The sequence below is a fragment of the Podarcis pityusensis genome (assembly GCF_964106645.2).
Source record: "Podarcis pityusensis genome assembly, chromosome: 5".
NCBI classification, from domain to species: Eukaryota; Metazoa; Chordata; class Lepidosauria; order Squamata; family Lacertidae; genus Podarcis; species Podarcis pityusensis.
In genome coordinates, this window is record NC_138032.1 from 67,489,694 (window position 1) to 67,507,242 (window position 17,549).

The following is a 17,549-nucleotide window of genomic DNA, read 5'->3' on the forward strand; positions in this document are numbered from 1 at the left end:
TGCTGGGCATTCCACTGACTGTTGGCACCCTTCTACAAATGTTTGATGAGCAAATAAAACTGATTAGATCTAAGATTGATGAAATGGAGAATGAAAGCAGACCAGAGAAGAATGAAATGGAAAGTGGGATCAAAGAAGATGAAGAGACTTCGGAGAATAATATAGATAAATGATTGCCAGAACAGGAGGGTGAAATGGTTGAGCTAATAACAATAATTAGAGAACCTCTTTTGAACTGAAAAGAAAAAATGAATTAATCTGAAACATTCGGGTTGCAAGATTGGGGAAATATTGCCTAACAGAAAGTAGATCATCTGGATGTCATTCTACAGTAAATGTTTGGAATGATTTCTCTATGTAACTAACAGACGGATATTCCGCATTTTTCTGTATACTGTATATTTTTTGTCTTCCTTTGTGTCCTCTGCTCTGGTCCATTTTGGGGTCAAAGGATTACAAACACATGAAGGTGGTGGATGGTTGGTGGAAGGACTTGGGAGAGAGAAAGGGAAGGAAAGACCTCTCAGGGTGAGAGACTGGGAGAAGGAAGGAAGGAAAGGAAGGAAACGATGAGAGCTGGGAGGGTCCATCACCTTCTATGTGAGACAAGAGTTAAGAGCTACCTTTGAGAGAGGAATCTGAATTTTTTTCTTTTCTTTCTCTGTTTTTGTGTTTTATTTAGATAAGATTTTTTTATCTTATGAAAAAGCTTGATTTTTTTTAAAGTAATAAAATAATATTGCAATTAATTTACCCATGTATTATTTACAAAACCTTTCCTAAGAGTGAATTTACCTTTTCTACTACCAACCCCCAAAATTTCTTTTCCTGGCAATTTCAGCCACTTCAGAGTACATCATGTGGACTATGTGAGTGCATATCATTTTGCACTTAATTTGAAACTCATCTGTTCGTATTTCAAGGAGATATTGTTCTGTAGCCATTAACATACTTATATCAGCTATTATCATAAATGTTTTTTGTTAAAAAAAACACACAGGAAATAAACTCTGAAAAACAAATGTATCAGATCTTGATGCTTTTATCATTATTCCAGGCATCTTTAGTGAGGGTTATGTTTTTCTTCCACTGAGCTCTTAGTTGATATGATCTCATCAAGTTTTGACTGTAATAGCAAATAATTATATGGCTAAAAATGTAACACCCCGCACTAGCACACCAAATGTGAAATGTAAAGTAAGTAATAGACTTGCATCCTGAATGTTAAAATAAAATTAAAGGAGACTCTTCTCAGACAAACAAATTGTGCTTCCATACGGATTCAGTGATCCAGAATCAGAGAAGTGTCACTCTGGCTCCTTTCTAAAACAACAGGGAAAGCATTCATTAGGAGGACTTGCTATTAGAATGATGCACTTCATTAAGTACATGGCTGTCTTCCTTTACACAGGAAGCTGTTATTAATTCTACTGGCCATGCTCAAGCTTTCCTTTCACTGAATACAGAAATGAAAGAAACTTCTAAATAATAGAAATCACACATCTCTCAGCAATAGAACATTCATATCCAGTGGGAAGTCACTTCTAATTGACAATTCAATTCTGAGTGTGTTTCTTTCATCCTGAGCAAACACTATTCTGCCTAACCCTACTCACCACCTTAACTTAAGAGATAATCCTTTCAACAACTCAAAAGACTGCCAGAAGGATTCATTCAGAAGACAAGAAGCAAATTTATTTTAGAATGTGCTAGAATGGCAACTTATAGGATGTATTTTTCATCCCACGAAGGAAGAACATGGAAGCCATAACGTTCAAATGAACTGCAGTCATCAGCAAAAGGCCATTGCAGTGGGTTTCCCATTGGATTTATCTCTAGGTGTCTTTTCTTACTACAATTGCTGAATGATTATGTTTCCTACATGATACATTGGTGTTCACTAACACCAATGGAACTCGAGGAAATGCAGTTTCAATAACAAATGAAGTATACAACAAAGGGGTTATATACTACTGAGGCCAAGTCATGCAACTTCTTTAAGTGTGGGTAGCCATATAAAAGGCCTGTGTATGCTGCCCTTTTCAACACTGAGGGAATAGCTATGGCAACATCCACACAGGTTTTGGGTTGTAACTACAAATGCTCAAAAAGCACCATTCAATGTGCCATGCAATAAGTAAATAAATAAAACAGAATCTTCTACTAACCAGCAAACACATACAAATATCTCACAATGAAGCTGCTTGAAGCCCCCCTAAGCATCACAGGCTAAAGCCCCTTATACAGTGGTACCTCGCAAGACGAATGCCTCGCAAGACGGAAAACTCGCTAGACAAAAGGGTTTTTGGTTTTTTGAGTTGCTTCGCAAGACGATTTTCCCTATGGGCTTGCTTCGCAAGACGGAAACGTCTTGCAAGTTTGTTTCCTTTTTCTTAAAACCGTTAATACAGTTGCGACTTGACTTCGAGGAGCAACTCATAGCACGCGGTGTGGTAGCCTTTTTTGAGGTTTTTGAAGACTTTGGTGATTTTTGAAGCTTTTCCAAAACTTTTCCGACACCGTGCTTCGCAAGACGAAAAAAACCGCAAGACGAAAAAACTCGCGGAACGAATTAATTTCGTCTTGCGAGGCACCACTGTAGATGCAAGTTTGCCATTCATCATGGACTGCTTACGTTCACACTATCTTGTTTATTTATGTATTCTTTTCAATCCTGGCCTTCCACCAAGGAGCTGAGATTGCCACACATAGTTCTTCCCTGCTCTTAAAACAACTATGTGATGTAGGACTAGGTTGACAGACAGTGACCAGTGCAAGATCAGCTAGTGAGCTTCATGATGGAGTAGGGATTTGAAAGCAGCTCTCTAATACCAGTCCAATGCTCTATACACCACACTGGCTCTACTGCTAAATGCAACTTCAGCAGGTCAAACCTCTTGAACCTCTGTACAAGCAAGGGGTGCTCCATTCATTTCAAAGTTAGGGAATCTGGTGAGGAGGGCAGTCTGTGCTTGTGCTGAGCATTATGTGAACACCAGAGCCCAACAGACCTCTGGATTGTGGCCAAGGGATCATTTGCCCACAGAAGGTTGAGATAATTAAAAACATCATTATCTTGTGCAATCAGTAGCCAAGATTAACAATATACAAGTTACGAACTGGAGCAAACTTCAAATAGGGAACAATTTTTTTCCGAAGTTACTAAACACAACCACAATGCAAATGGATAATAAAATAATTAGATCAGCCAAGCTAGTAAAGTTGTTACAGCACTGGCTAAATGATTTATGTTAATTTTAAACCCGCTGGAACAATCATATACTTGAATAACTATGAACAGATGGAAATCGATAAATGATACTGCCTGTAGACACTAAGGCATTAGTTTTCTCTAGATAATATTATTAGATAATGAGGTCTTTTAAAAGCAAATGTGCATACATCAAGTTATTTTAAGATTAAAGTTTAGTTTTATAAAATTTTGACACATGAAGAATTTCTACAGCTTGCTAAACACAATAAACCAATTCACAGTGGAGTTTTTGTAACTTTTAAAGAGCCAGTTCATATATTAGCTTCGCCACTCTGTTGCACATTAAGTTGTGCTACTTAGCTGAGCAATGTAAGAATCTTACAATTCAACTTCCTCAAAAAAGATTTCTCAGTAAGGAGTACTCTGGGCACACAGAAGTAGATAGGTTCCTTTGTCTGATATTACACAACTCTTGCAAGTAGATCCACTCATTGAGAAGATAAACGTATAAAAGGGTTAGCAACATTTAACACATCAATAGACTCCTCAGAGGGGAATTATTGCAAACTTTCTGAAATTTTCAGCTGAAAGGAAAATTGTGTAGCAGAATTCACATCACTGTAAGAATCTATCCTTAGGATTCTCAAAGGCCGGATTTTATTGTGGAACTAGCATTGCTCATGCATTGAAGATTTTTAAAATAAATATTGTGTCCACACAACCTCACCTTATCAAAATGTCAGCCTACACTTTAATAAAAAATATTTAATTACTGCAGAAAATTTCATAAGTAAAAAAAAATCCATTATACATCTGCAGCCACTAGCAATATGGAAGCTTGCTAGCATGCTGCCATTTTTGTTGACAATTTGTAACATGTATGGTGATATTTCAGTTGCGGCCTCTAATGTCACATCCTGAATTCCCTTTTTGCAGTACCTGAGTACAACATAGCCAATTTATTTCTGGCAGTCCAAATCAGATGAGCATCCTGATTTCCATCAATTGCCACATGCTGAAGGCATGTTTAAATTTCAACAACCAAGTTAGGAGCAGCTGTTCTCTTCAGAGCTTCACACCATACATGTAGGGTTTGCTTGGGAAACTAATCACAGTATGTACACTGGGCTAATAATTATTGAAAAACATTTCCATTTTTTTAATGCCCCAAAACATTTCCAATTTTTTATATTAACATTTTGTGGTTTTTAAATCCTGAACACGGAAAGGAATTATAGAAAGTCCCCTCCCCACACAGCTTGCCTTTTTTAAAAAAAGCCCTGGGGTGCATGCCCTGAACTAGTTCATAGTATGTAAGTTTCTGGCCCTTGGGAGCAAGGGAACTGTAATCTCTGAACTTATATTTGCCTCTGGAGGAACAGAAGAGTCATGGAAGTTCCTGCCATTTGGACAGGATGATACAAGGGGATCAGTTAAAAATGTAACTTTACTTCTGCATAGTGAACTTGATTTCCACAGGGAGGCATAATGTATCTTGACTTTTGATCACAATTTGGATGGCAAGAAGAAACTAGCACAAAACGAACACAAGAATGCACCAAAGCAAATGCATTCTTCACCACCCCTTCATTGTTATGCATTGCAAGGAAATACAGCATTGGCAGAAATAATTCAGTGAAGTGTGAATATCTTATTTTAACAATACAGGATGTGAGGTCTCATCTTGCATGGTGGAGACCTCAATTCCAGTTTTGCTCTCCTTTTTCTACTTGAATTCACAAGATCACTTCACAAGGGTTAGAAAGCAAAGAGCATTCATGGAAAATAATTTCCTCACAGTATCTTGGTAGTGAAACTGGAGTATAGGACACATGTAAGACAGATTTCGGAAGCAGAAGTGATAACTTTTAGTTATAGGTTTTTAAATGATTATAATGATTTTTTTTTCCATTTTAGTTGTGAAAACTATTGGTTGAAAAGTGGGATATAAATGTAATAATGCATTAAACACTTAAATTTAAACTGGATCAGAGTTTAACGTAATGTTGAGGATATAAACGTGCAGTGAAATAATTAGAAAAATCATGTTTTGCTGAGTTTGAATCTGTTTTGTTATACAAGTGGGAGAAGTGAGAGCTAGGTTAAAGTGTATACACTAGCCTTTGTTATATGATCTTGAGAATGTTTCTTTAAGTATTGTAAGGGGATTCTAATCTATTAGTGATTCGGGTTACAGAATCAAGAGGTAGCATTTATTCATGATTAGTTAATTGTGAATAAAAACTACTAGTTCTGCAACTGCCTCTTTAGGCACAGATGGGCAAATTAGGTCTAGGATAGCTTGAATCTGTATTGTGATATTGCAGAAAGTGTGAAATCATAAATGCATTGGACTACTGGTTACATACTAAACTTTAAGTACTCACACATATTCCTTCCTAAACTATGGATACATTTGTTCCACAATAAAATTGTTTTTAAGCTTCCACAGGAATCTTTGTAACTTTTGCTGCAACAAACCAACATGGCTATCCATCTAGAGCAGGCATCCCCAGACTCGGCCCTCCAGCTGTTTTGGGACTACAATTCTCATCATCCCTGACCACTGGTTCTGTTAGCTAGGGATGATAGGAATTGTAGTCCCAAAACAGCTGGGGATGCCTGATCTAGTTTGCTCCTAAACTCTTCTCACATGGTCGGATCTGCTCACCTGTTGGCACTTGGCTCTAACACTTCTAACTGACAGATCAAGGTATCCTTTATTGTATAGTTCACAAACTTATTGCTTGATCCTGACTACTAATTCAGCACTGAACACTACCTAATATTTTCAACAAACATACCAGAGACACACATGGGTAAATCAATAATCCAATATGAAAAAAACACTTTTCAAAGATTATTAAGAACTTCAGTGCCACTATTTTTACAGGCGACTGCTCCCCTGGCAAAGCTATTGCACCTGAGCTAAGATGACATGAGATGACAATGCAATTATTCCAACCAGTGATTTAAGACAAGTAGATAACTATAAAGCACAGAGGAAATTCCAGAGTTTGCTACAGCCTGCACGCTTACCATTCAAGGATAACTGGTGAGGCAAAGTGATTGAAGCTAACATTCCAGCCTAAGCACATCACTGCATCAGCAAAGAGAGGTGCTTTGTCTTTAAGCCGAACAGTACGCTGTCTAAACTGCACTCTTATTTCATAGGGCTTTGACTCCAACCTAGGTAGATTATATTGCTGAAACAAGAGTAACACCACAACCGGATAGAAGCATCAAATAACACTTTATCAGCTATAAGACAACCCTTTCAAACATGAGAGAGAGAGAGAACCCATAATTGGACCTGAGTAACTGGAAGCAACATAGAAAGTTGGGGTTTTCCCCTATAACTGTTAGGCTAGCCACAGTTAATGCTGAAAATGCACCGTAGTGTGTAAATTAATTGTTCTTTTGTTATCAAAAGAAGCATCAACTTCACCTCCTGCCAAATTCGTTTACCAGCTCTAACAATTAGCTGTCTGTGAAAATCAGAAAAGTATGGGTGCAGACTTAAACTTGCAAGATCTATCTTCTAAGAATGACCCAATTAGTCGAGTGTTATATCTCTTAATAATAACAAACAAAAATAGCAACAGTGATTGTCAGAATAATGTGGATATCTGTTAAGCACACTGAATTTCACACCATAGCTGGACACATTTTTGAGTGTATATAAAGTAAAACTGTGAACATGTTTAGGAAATTGTATGCTGATGTTCCACAAGTAAAACACACTAACTCTGCAAAGAAGTTATTACTTCAGCTATTTTGTATTCATGCAAAGGGCTTATTGCTGCAATGAATAAACCAACCTCATATATTTTCTCTGAACAGCTTTCCAATTAACTTAATATATGGATCAAATGGTGCCTCATTAGACAACAAGTAAAATGCAGCCCCTTCTTTCTGGATAACAGCCCTCTCAACTATTTTCATCAGACAAAAAACAAAACACATAACAGTCAAATCCATAATTAAGGTAACTTGCTTTCAACACCACACTAGAAAATTGCAAGCATATACTGACTTACACTGCAATTGTGAACAGACAAGAATTTTAAGAAGCAAAACACAACAAGTAAAAGCAGGCATGCTACAGAAGTTAATATGCAGAAGACAGTTTCTAGGGTGAGAGAAGCTACTGAACATCTAAAATAAATGGTTAGTAGTACCACTTCATTACTGCCGGCTTCCAGCTATAAACCTCAAAGCAGATGATTCATAAGCTAGATACATTACTTCGCTCTTTGAGAGAATCTCCACTCTTCAGGTAGTTTACCATCAATGCCAGTTTAAAGTGGGGAAAAACAACTTACTGAATAGCTGAAAGTTTCATGCTTAGCCAACGCTGGGTTGTGCATTAAGTTTCTGTTCCTGCTAAGCCTGTTTACAGTGAGTGTCTCGCACATAAGAACGAGGTTTCCTTTTTCTCTTTTCAAGGTAAACAAGGTGAAGTGAAGAACCGCAGCAATCTCTTTGCATGAGAAACATTCATCACAATCATAGCCTGAACAACAGCGAACATTTTTTTGGGGGAAAAAGAATACCTTCTCATATCAGAAAGCCACAAAAAAACATTTTCCACGTTCTGCTATGCACTCCAGCCGCTTTAGTCATCACAAGTAACTAGCCATACACTCCAAGCAGGAATTTGTGTGCCCTCTATCTGCAGCTATTAGCTCAGCACACTGATTCACTGGCATTAAAGCAATAGCAATTAGCTGTCCTGCTCTCAGCAGCTACTGGAGAGACAGACAAACACACACACACACACACACACAGAGAGAGAGAGAGAGAGAGAGAGAGAGAGAGAGAGAGAGCCCACGAGCTGTGGGGTAAACTATACAGTGACCACTGAGCTCTCACCAGCAATTAGTAGCAGGTGCTGCAGCCCTAAGACAAATTGATATCCCACTGATAATCAGGGCTAGCTCCTTGAATATACTGTGTGTCCAATCAACCTTTGCCAGGGGCTCTTTGTTTGCTTTTCCCACTTCATTAGCAACAAAGGAGTACAGCAGCTTACATTCATTTACAATGTATCATTTGACCAGAAAGGAATAATCTGTTTAAAGCCTCTCAGCACTAGAGGAGTGGATACTTAAGTCCACCTTATGTTTAATCTATTAGGTAAACAAATAAAGAGGAGTAAAAGATATTGCCCTTTTTGCTTTTTCTAAACTAGCAGTGAAAATATTTTTGCCTAAAAATCTTAATTAGTAATTTTCATCAATGCATTTTATATACAGTGGTACTTCAGGTTAGAGACACTTCAGGTTACAGACTCCGCTAACCCATAAATAGTACCTCAGGTTAAGAACTTTGCTTCAGGATGAGAACAGAAACTGCGCCGTGGCAGCGCAGCGGCACCAGCAGGAAGCCCCATTAGCTAAAGTGGTACCTCAGGTTAAGAACAGTTTCAGGTTAAGAACGGACCTCCAGAATGAATTAAGTTCTTAACCTGAGGTACCACTGTATATGCATCCAGAATGCACATCCATTTTCGATTTAAGGAACCTTCCTGTAATACTCTTCAGCATTGTGTGGTTATAAGATCATACAATGGCCAGACTAGATTACACATTCCCTAATTGCTTCCCTATGCCTATTTGAGAGAAAAATTGAGTTGCCTTCACTTTCTGCTGCCTCCCAAAGCCACCAGGAATCCTTGATCCTTGGGAAGGGAGTATGAAATTTTAATTGGAGAAAGAGAGAATCTAGTGAACATACTAGGGGCTGCATCCCTGCTTACTCTACTCACCAGCCCCTCCAAGCCCACACAAATGAACTACCATGAGCTTCCCTTCACACCCCGTGCAACTACTAAGCTCACTGTTCATCTCCCCAACCAGACTTCTTTCTTCCATCCTGCACCCCCATTTTCACCTTCTCCCCGTGGCCATGACTTCTGTCACTCCCTTGGGCACAAACCATGATAACCACTTGCATCTTTACAGACCCACACAATGCAACCAAGCAGCACCCCTTTCACCTTCTGCCCAGTTATGGAGCCACTGTCCTCTCCTATTATTTAGACCTTTTCATGTCTCTGCTTTCATCTTCAACCCCATTCCCTATGTCCCCTTGGCCACGTCCATTTTCACCTCCACTCCCTTTTCCCCTCCACCTTCCTCCTTACTTTTCTCAACTCTACCTTGCGCACAGATCACCCCCATTTCCACACCTTCTTCTCTCTCCTATTATGCAGTCACCTCATGCTGATCTATATTGCTGTACCTTTGAGATTAATGGAATCTGAGGAGCATCTTGGTTTCAAAATGCCACTTTGTCATATTATTATTGAAGCTAAGTTTGGACAACTGACTTAAAACACACAGATACGATACTAAGACCACCTCACAGTGATCCTACATTTCTGTCATGCCCTCACATTCATTTTCAGTACAATACAGCTAAAATAAAGCTGCATACATTTGTGATTAGGCCATTTTCCAATATATATTTAAGAATAATAACATCACATCCCCTTGCCTTTCCTGTGAACAAGACTGGAGTCAGTCTTCAGAGAGAACAGAAAATGGAACAACAGAGGCAACATCACCAATGGTACGCACACTCATTTCTTTTGTCCCATTGCTGTGTGTGGAGAAACAGGTTTCCAGGGTTTTGAAGTCTACATGGCACAGTCAACAAATGCCCATTCTCTAATACCCTTCTTCAACTCTCTGAAATAACTGTAATCTGCTTCTAGTCCTTGGAGCATATAGCAGTGTCTTATTTTGTTGGAAAAGTAGGGATATAGGAATGATATACTGTATAATTTGGAACCCCACAAGTCTTAGTGCACATCTTAACGTACTTGTGTAGAACCAAATGGTGAAAATGTTCCAGAAGGCCCATATCTTGACAGTCAATATAACCCCAGGACTAATGGTTAGCTACTGCAAGAATGAACTCACATATGTTTATTCACCTGCTTTGATATATGTTGATTGGCTTGCTTTGATGCTATGTTTATCTGTGGGCTTGGGAGGCTCAGCTAGTCAGGAGAGAGAAGGTGTCTCACACTGGTTGGCTGCCAGCTACTTCCTTATTGGGGTGATGGATGAGAGCTGGAAAGTGGCCTCCAAGCCAGGGGTGAATGAAATGGGCTACTGATGCCAGCTTACACAGCTTGCTTTCATATAAGTAATTGCTATTTGTTTCCTGGGTTTGGACAAGTCATGATGACTGCTTAGTGCTCCAGTATCTGTCCCAAGTTTATAAAGGCAGCAGGGCTCTGATGGCTGTGTTGTAAGTTTACACCTTTCTTTAATAAAGAACTAGAACTGGCCATTCTATCATTTTCGACATCTTCCTTCGGTACCCCTGCACCAAACCACTTGGGCCTACAGATCAGGACAAGACTCCAGGCTGTGTCCCCCATTCAGTGTGGTTTCATGCAACTTCATAAAAGCCAAGTAAGTTTATTAAGATTAGACTGAGTAGAACAGAAAAGGGAATAGCCGCTCACTCTCTCACACACATTTTGGGTAGATATACAGTTATAATGCTACTATTGAATACAAACTGCAAATCATACTTTCACCAGCTCTTAGAGAATGCAACTTGGGAAATGATGCCAAAATAATGAGGAAGGCTGTATGTTTTCAGGTATTTTCAAAATAAAATTGATCCTTTAACTATAGCCTGCTGATTTGACTCTTGGTAAGTAAGCAGTAACCAAATAACTCCAATTTTGAATATGCAATTCTATTTTAATGGAACTGACCTTTCCCCTAAGATGGTGTCCAGTTTGTGTTGAATTTATTCCATGCTGCTAGCAAGTATTGCAGAGCTCCCTAAGTAATTGCCTGGTGCCTCTCCCAGACTTTATGATGGATGAGAAAGACAGGGGCTCTCTCTATAGCATATGTATTGGACTTTTGATATTTAAAATTTCTCCATTTTGCCTGGCCTTCTAAACTTCAAGTCAGTAGAACAGTTCACACCCTCACCAAAACGGTAATTCTCAATGCATGGTGGGACATGATGGCTATGTGCACAATTACTATTTACAACATTACATGTACCCCATGGTATATGCACCTGAAAAAGGGGGCTTTGCCACATGACCTGTTTATTAATAATTCATTCTGACTTGCTTATACAAAGGATAGACTATGCTCAGTCTTTATTGAACATTCATTTGATTCATTTTCAGGGTAGTTGTGTGACAAGAAACATTCATCCTGATTTGCTTGTGGGGCATTTATATATCTTCTCCCCAATCATTCCTTCATCCCACACTTTTCAGTGCATTTGCCCATCACTTTCCTAACTGCTAAAGGTATGTTGTTGTTTTAAGTGGGTTTGTTATAATAAGTATTTGTATTTTGTATTTATTGAACTAAGGTAGCTTTTTCTGGCTAGCAGGCCAGAAAACTCACCTGATGTCAGGACTTCAAAGTGCATCACTGGACCGCTTTCAGAGGCAGTTTTAAAACCCATTTGCAAGCAGCACCAAGCTGCTCTTGTAACATCCAAAACTGCAGGTTTAAAGAGCAGCATGGGGCTGTTTGTAGCAGGATATTAAGACAAAGCACTGAGCTTTGGCTACATGTCCCTGTTCTCAGCAGGGAACAACCAACTGAGCAGGATTTAACCCCTGCTCATCAGCTGATGAGATAATGCAGCTAAAGCAGAACCAAACTCTGGCACTGTGCCTATCAGCTGATGTCACCTCCTTCCATTTGGCAAGTTTAATTTTTCTTAATGGTATTTTGGCCCGAGATTGGCCTATGAGTTCCCCACCCCACCACTTGGGTTACCTAAATTTCTGGTATGCTCTTGAATTCCTCCCACAAAATATTGAGCGTCTGGAAGCACCCTGGCTCCAACACCAATCTGTTCATAGTGGAGAGAATACAAACTGGGTTGGCCTGTTATTTGTTTAAGTCTCCCACAAATAACACAATGAAACAAACCCGTGACAGAATCCTACTGGAGAACATCACAGATGATGAAGGGAATTAGAGTAGATGACAAAAAGTGGTTGCACTGTAGAGCAAAATTGGTGGCAGAACAGAAGCATTCACCCCTGCCATCTTAAGTCAATTTGCATGTTACAAGAGACCAGGCTTGCAAAATCACGGTTGACTTACTCTTCTGCTAGACCTGCTTCTGATGAATATCTATATAAGCCCCGTATTTATAGCCACAGTTCTAAATATATTTGCGAATGCAAGTGAATTTACTTTTGTGAACTTTGTAGCTATTCTATTTAGTTGTTTGATGTTTACTTCCCAAACATGTATCAAATCATATCATTTTTTTTTCAAATTTAAGGCCACTTTGTATATTAATTTTAAATCATTTTTTTCCTGGACAGGCTCCCAGAATCATAGAATTGTATATGTCAGTCCTAAATCTAAAACTGATATCTGCAAAGCATTTATAAAATGCTACAATAAAGATGCCAGATATGGCAATATTAAAGAGTCTCTAATTCTCCCTTATTGTTTTAAAAACACTGTCTGGGGTTAAAGGCACAAAGGAAGGTTGGAGAAATATTAGAGGGAAAAGCAAGGTTACCAAAAATACCATTATCATGGCGAGCTATTTTCCCCTGTAAAGTTGTGACTGAATCATCTGTGGCTGTTCTAACAACCCCTTTACCAAAGGATGATGTAGGGAGTTGGAAACTTTCAAAATATATTTAGTGCAACTATGGAATCTGCGTCCCTCAATATACTAACAGCAATCATCACCACCACCATCATCATTATGGGCAGGATTCAATTATTAGGTCATGCAAGCAAGTCTTCCACATGCACAATGGGACTCCCCCCCCCCCCGCTGTGCATTCCCCACAATTGGCTCTGGGGAAGTTGGGAGAACCTACAGGAGAGAAGGAGGGGGATCATTCTACCTGAGAAGTTGGAATAATTGCTAGTCAGGAGAGAGAAGGCATCTCACACTGGCTGGCTGCCAGCTACTCCCTTATTGGGGAGACGGATGAGAGTTGTAAAGTGGCCTCCAAGCCAGGGGTGAGTTATATGGGCTACTGATGCCTTCATGCAATGCCTAACAACAGCAGCTTCCTTCTTCTATAAATAGCACAATTCACCTGTTAACTGAAATCCCATTTGTTCTCGCTTTAAAAACTGACAACTACCAGATCTGTATAATTACACACTAGTTGCTCCCCACCCCCAATGTTGATATAAGCACTGCTGGGGATAGAAATGTATGGGGGGGGGGCAAAACCTTTCCATGGAGTATTGTTAAATACTTCCTGACTTTTCTCACTTTTCCTGCAGTACTGTGAACATTTAATTGCTGTTGCTAGACTTATTTAGGGTTTAGTTTGTGCTGAGTTTTATTCTAGCTTGGTTTAAATTGGTTAGAAGTTCATATTATGTTCATGGAGTTAAGGTGCTGTGAGCCTGAGATGCAGTTATAAATCTCTGAAAGTGGGATGTGTTAGAAAATGCTGACAGACTTATTACGGTAATCCCTGGGGATTCGTAAAAAGGCTACAACATTCCAGTGGGTATACAGATACCAGGAACCGCAAATGCCCTGTTACAATCAGCTCCATGTGGTATGATTCTAAGAACAGCATGGGGTGGGGGATTGGAAAAATAAGCTCTATCTACATAAGGGCATTGCAGAAAAGATGCATATCTGAAGGGACTCTGCTAGCATTACTTCCACTGTTATTGTTGCTGAGTGGCAGGGTGTAAGGAAACTCAGAACACAAGGAGCGGGGAAGCAGTAGGACATATTGTTCAGAGCCCTGCAATCAGTCCATCTGTTCACCATGAGGTCTTAATCTAAATCCCATATTCACAAATCCAGGGACAGTAGTAATTGACTATTAAACAAATGGAAGTTTCTGTTGCATTTGCAATTTCATGTTAGCATTTTGCCAGCACAGGTTGGTTTCCCCAACATAAATAGATGGTTTTTTCTCTCCCTTTCAGTGCTTTTAAGAGTTTCAGTATACCTACGGGGGGGGGGGGGGGACTGCTTTGTTAAACTGGTGCTTTGAATACCAGCATTTTATTAGAATACATCTTTGTTGCTGAAATACAATGACAACTAATTGCATTGGTATGGACAAATTGCTTTTTATAGAACACATCGCTCCCATGCCTTATAAAGTTATAGTGCTCTAAATTGATATGAACAATCATCTACATTTTACATACAGCTGTGAAGAAGATTATAAAAGCTGTTTACGTTCAACCCAATTCATCTGTGCTGGGACCATATGAGTGAGAAACTCTGGCCAGAGACTCTAAAGTTATTTTTGGTGGTCTGCTTTTTGGAATCAGCTACTGCCTGTGGAAACATGCATGGAGGCATTCCATATAATCTAAACCTTATGTCTTATACTAACAGTAAACAGCAGTTTGGTCAAGTGCCAAATCATTAGTTTTCTGTAATTGGTGCTGCTGTTGGTGGGCTGTTTCTGTTCCAGTTCATCTGGTCCTGGCTCTAGTTTGGGCTACTAAAGTGTCAGCAACTTTTTTTTGGTGCTCCTAAGCTTACGGGTTCATTTCTATTAAAAAAAAAAAGTATCATTCCCATTACAATGCTTATTTCAGTATGTGATAAAGACACCACTGATCATGATCATTATGATATTGTACCCTATCCCTACTACAAGACATTTAATTATGCTAGACAGAAAAGCCTACGAGTGGTATAGGAAAATGATCTATAGCAGGAATGGAAATATGGAAGAAATATGGGGAAATAATGGACTGATCTCAAATCACCACTCAATATTTATGGAGATGCAATATTAAGGGACATACGTTTACATAGACATACAATATGTTTGCTATCTTTACTCCAACAATATCATATAATGTTGCCAGATTCTGTGAGTCTCTTGGAGCTGCTTTAGATATGGAAAAGATAAAAGCTGCTGCACCCTGCACTATCTGATTATAGTGCACTTCTGGAATCTGGCTCATAGCCTTTTCAGGATCTGTTCTGGGTAGAAGGCAAGTTTGGAAACAGAAAGGCAACAGTGTATGCAAGAAGTTTCAAAGGCCAGCGAAACACACAATCTCAAGCAAGATGCTGACATGTCTCCTCCTTTACCAAAAACTATCACCTAGGCTATTGGTATTGCCTCTTCTCTTTCCTTCCGTTGTCTCAGACTGGACCCTTTATGGGCTCATCCAGACTTCCTTTTGCACCATGCTTCCCATGCTCTTCAAGCCCATGTCTGAGCAGGGCTATTTTTCTTTTTCTTTTTTGTCCCACCACTTTCCCCAGGGAAACCCAATGTTTACTGCTGAATGGGAACAAACAGCAGTCTGCAGAAAACCCAAGAACCAAGTTCCAATTCTGCAGTTAACAGCAGGTTTTCCCAGAGAAAGCAAAGGGACAAAACAGAAACAAAAATGCTTGTATACAGACCTGCGCCTGTAAAGTGTGACACAAAGGGAAATCTGGATGAACCGTCGGATAGCAACATCATTCGCTGCTCCTGTCAATCTGCTCTGGATTCTGGAACCAGGAGCTTTCCTTGGCCTTACCTTCAAAGCCCTCCACTTCCCTGCCCAGCTTATCTCCTGACACATCCCCTTCTATGACCTTTACTCCTCCAGTTCCACCTTCTTCCAAAGATCTCCTGCTTCCTTAAAAGACCCTTCATTTTCACGCTTGTTGCCATGTATGTTTGGAACTACCTTCCAGAAGATGTGTTGAGATTCTATGCATTTTTACTTCTTTTGGATCCCTCCTCAAAACTCACCTACTTTTATTAAGTTTTTGGCACAACCCCCTGAAACAATCACAGATTCCTGCCTCCACTTTTTCTCTTCCTTTGTTGCTTCTTCTGTGTTGAATTTTAGATTGTAACCTTCTTGGGGCAGGGACCTGCCCTCTTGTATTCTGTAAAATGTTACACACACTGCTGTTGCTATGCTAATGTTATTGTTATGAATACCAACAGCAACTGAGTTTATGGATAGTTATACCATAGTAAACATTCACCTGGAATGAAAGCACATTTATGAAAGTAAGCTTTTATTCCTCTCATCCTTAATCTGAATTTGAACTTGAGGTCAAATTGCAAAAGCCTACATGCATATGCTGTTTCAAGACCCTTGAATCCCAAGACTCTTTTAACAAAACTCTTAAGAAGAAAGACCCTACTGAGTATTTATTGGTAAAGGGGAGAAATGGATAATATGTTAAAACTGTTTTTAAAATAATCCTTATGTTTACCCACTATTTTAAACCATTCAGATGCCCGATTATTATTCATAAATTAACTGTTGGACTTTCAAATATATTCCAGAGGTTTGCATAATACACTACTGTACTATAATGAATTTTATTTTCTTGGAAGGCTTTGAACCATTACAAATGAACTTCTGAGAAGCCAACGTCAATACTATCCTTAAGTTTAATAGGACAGAGCAGCAAAAGTACTAGGGAAATTATTACAGCTAGGAGTAAAATTAATCCAAAAGTCAATTAAAGTTTTAATTCATTCTACTTTTGCTGGACTAATATGAGAAGAAGAAGAAAAAAACAATAAGCTGAGATCTCAAACATATAAAAGAAAACTCAACTGAAGTTATTTCTAACCTGGATTAATTTCCACACGTGAAACAATGGCAGTCTTGGCTGAAGCATTGGCACTGAGTGGATCCTCACATGAACTCCACTCTGGATAAAGAAGGCATGAATTTGATAGTCCTGTTGTTCACACATAGGTATGGTAAGAAGAACTTAAAGCCCACTGTCTCTTAGCCACTTCCCTCTTCAAAGGCAAATCACACAAGATTAAAAGAGGAACTCTCTAAGCAGTGCTGGGTCCTAAAGCCCAACAGCTTCAAGAAGCACTCACTGTGCTATTTAATACAATTAGAAAGCAAAGCAAAATCAGATGATATTGGAGTAACTGCATATCTCACCGGGCTGGGAAATTACATTTCATTCTATCATTGCCTAAGCAAAGCATTTCTATTATTATTATTATTATTAGATAAAGTGAACACTCCTCAAAGTTTTTAGCCTTTAGGATTCTAAAAGACAGAATCTGGATGTTGAAACAATTTGAGTTACCCAGTATGAATCTCATGCAGCAACAAGCTTGCACATTACTTAATTAATAACCATATTTTGACCCACTGCTTATCATATTATTTTAGAGCTGGGCACAATGCAATTTAAACGCAATCAATTCCAAGACAATTAAAAGAGCAGTTAAGAATCACAGCACATCTGTAAAAATTACAGAAGCGAAAACTATGGAGTCATGCCCACCTCTTTAAATGCACGTAGCGGGACACTATCACTAACATCCTACAAAAGCCTAAGCATGTAGTCTTAGACACTACATGAATAGAAC

General features: G+C 39.1%; 1 protein-coding gene across 18 annotated transcripts in view; it reads right to left on the minus strand.

Annotated features, from left to right (window-relative positions):
* Window positions 1-17,549, minus strand: part of PCDH15 (protocadherin related 15) — a 648,544-nt gene that overhangs the window by 357,827 nt on the left and 273,168 nt on the right. Inside the window, exon 1 of one of the 18 annotated variants that reach the window (XM_081004533.1) lies at window positions 16,784-16,868. The exons of 14 other annotated variants lie outside the window; for them this stretch is intronic. The gene's annotated coding sequence lies outside the window, so the exon portion shown is untranslated. Of the gene's footprint in view, window positions 1-7,462; window positions 7,481-7,539; window positions 7,718-7,770; window positions 7,873-16,783; window positions 16,869-17,549 lie in introns of those variants that run through there. 3 more of the 18 variants (XM_081004529.1, XM_081004530.1, XM_081004531.1) reach the window with 3 other exon arrangements.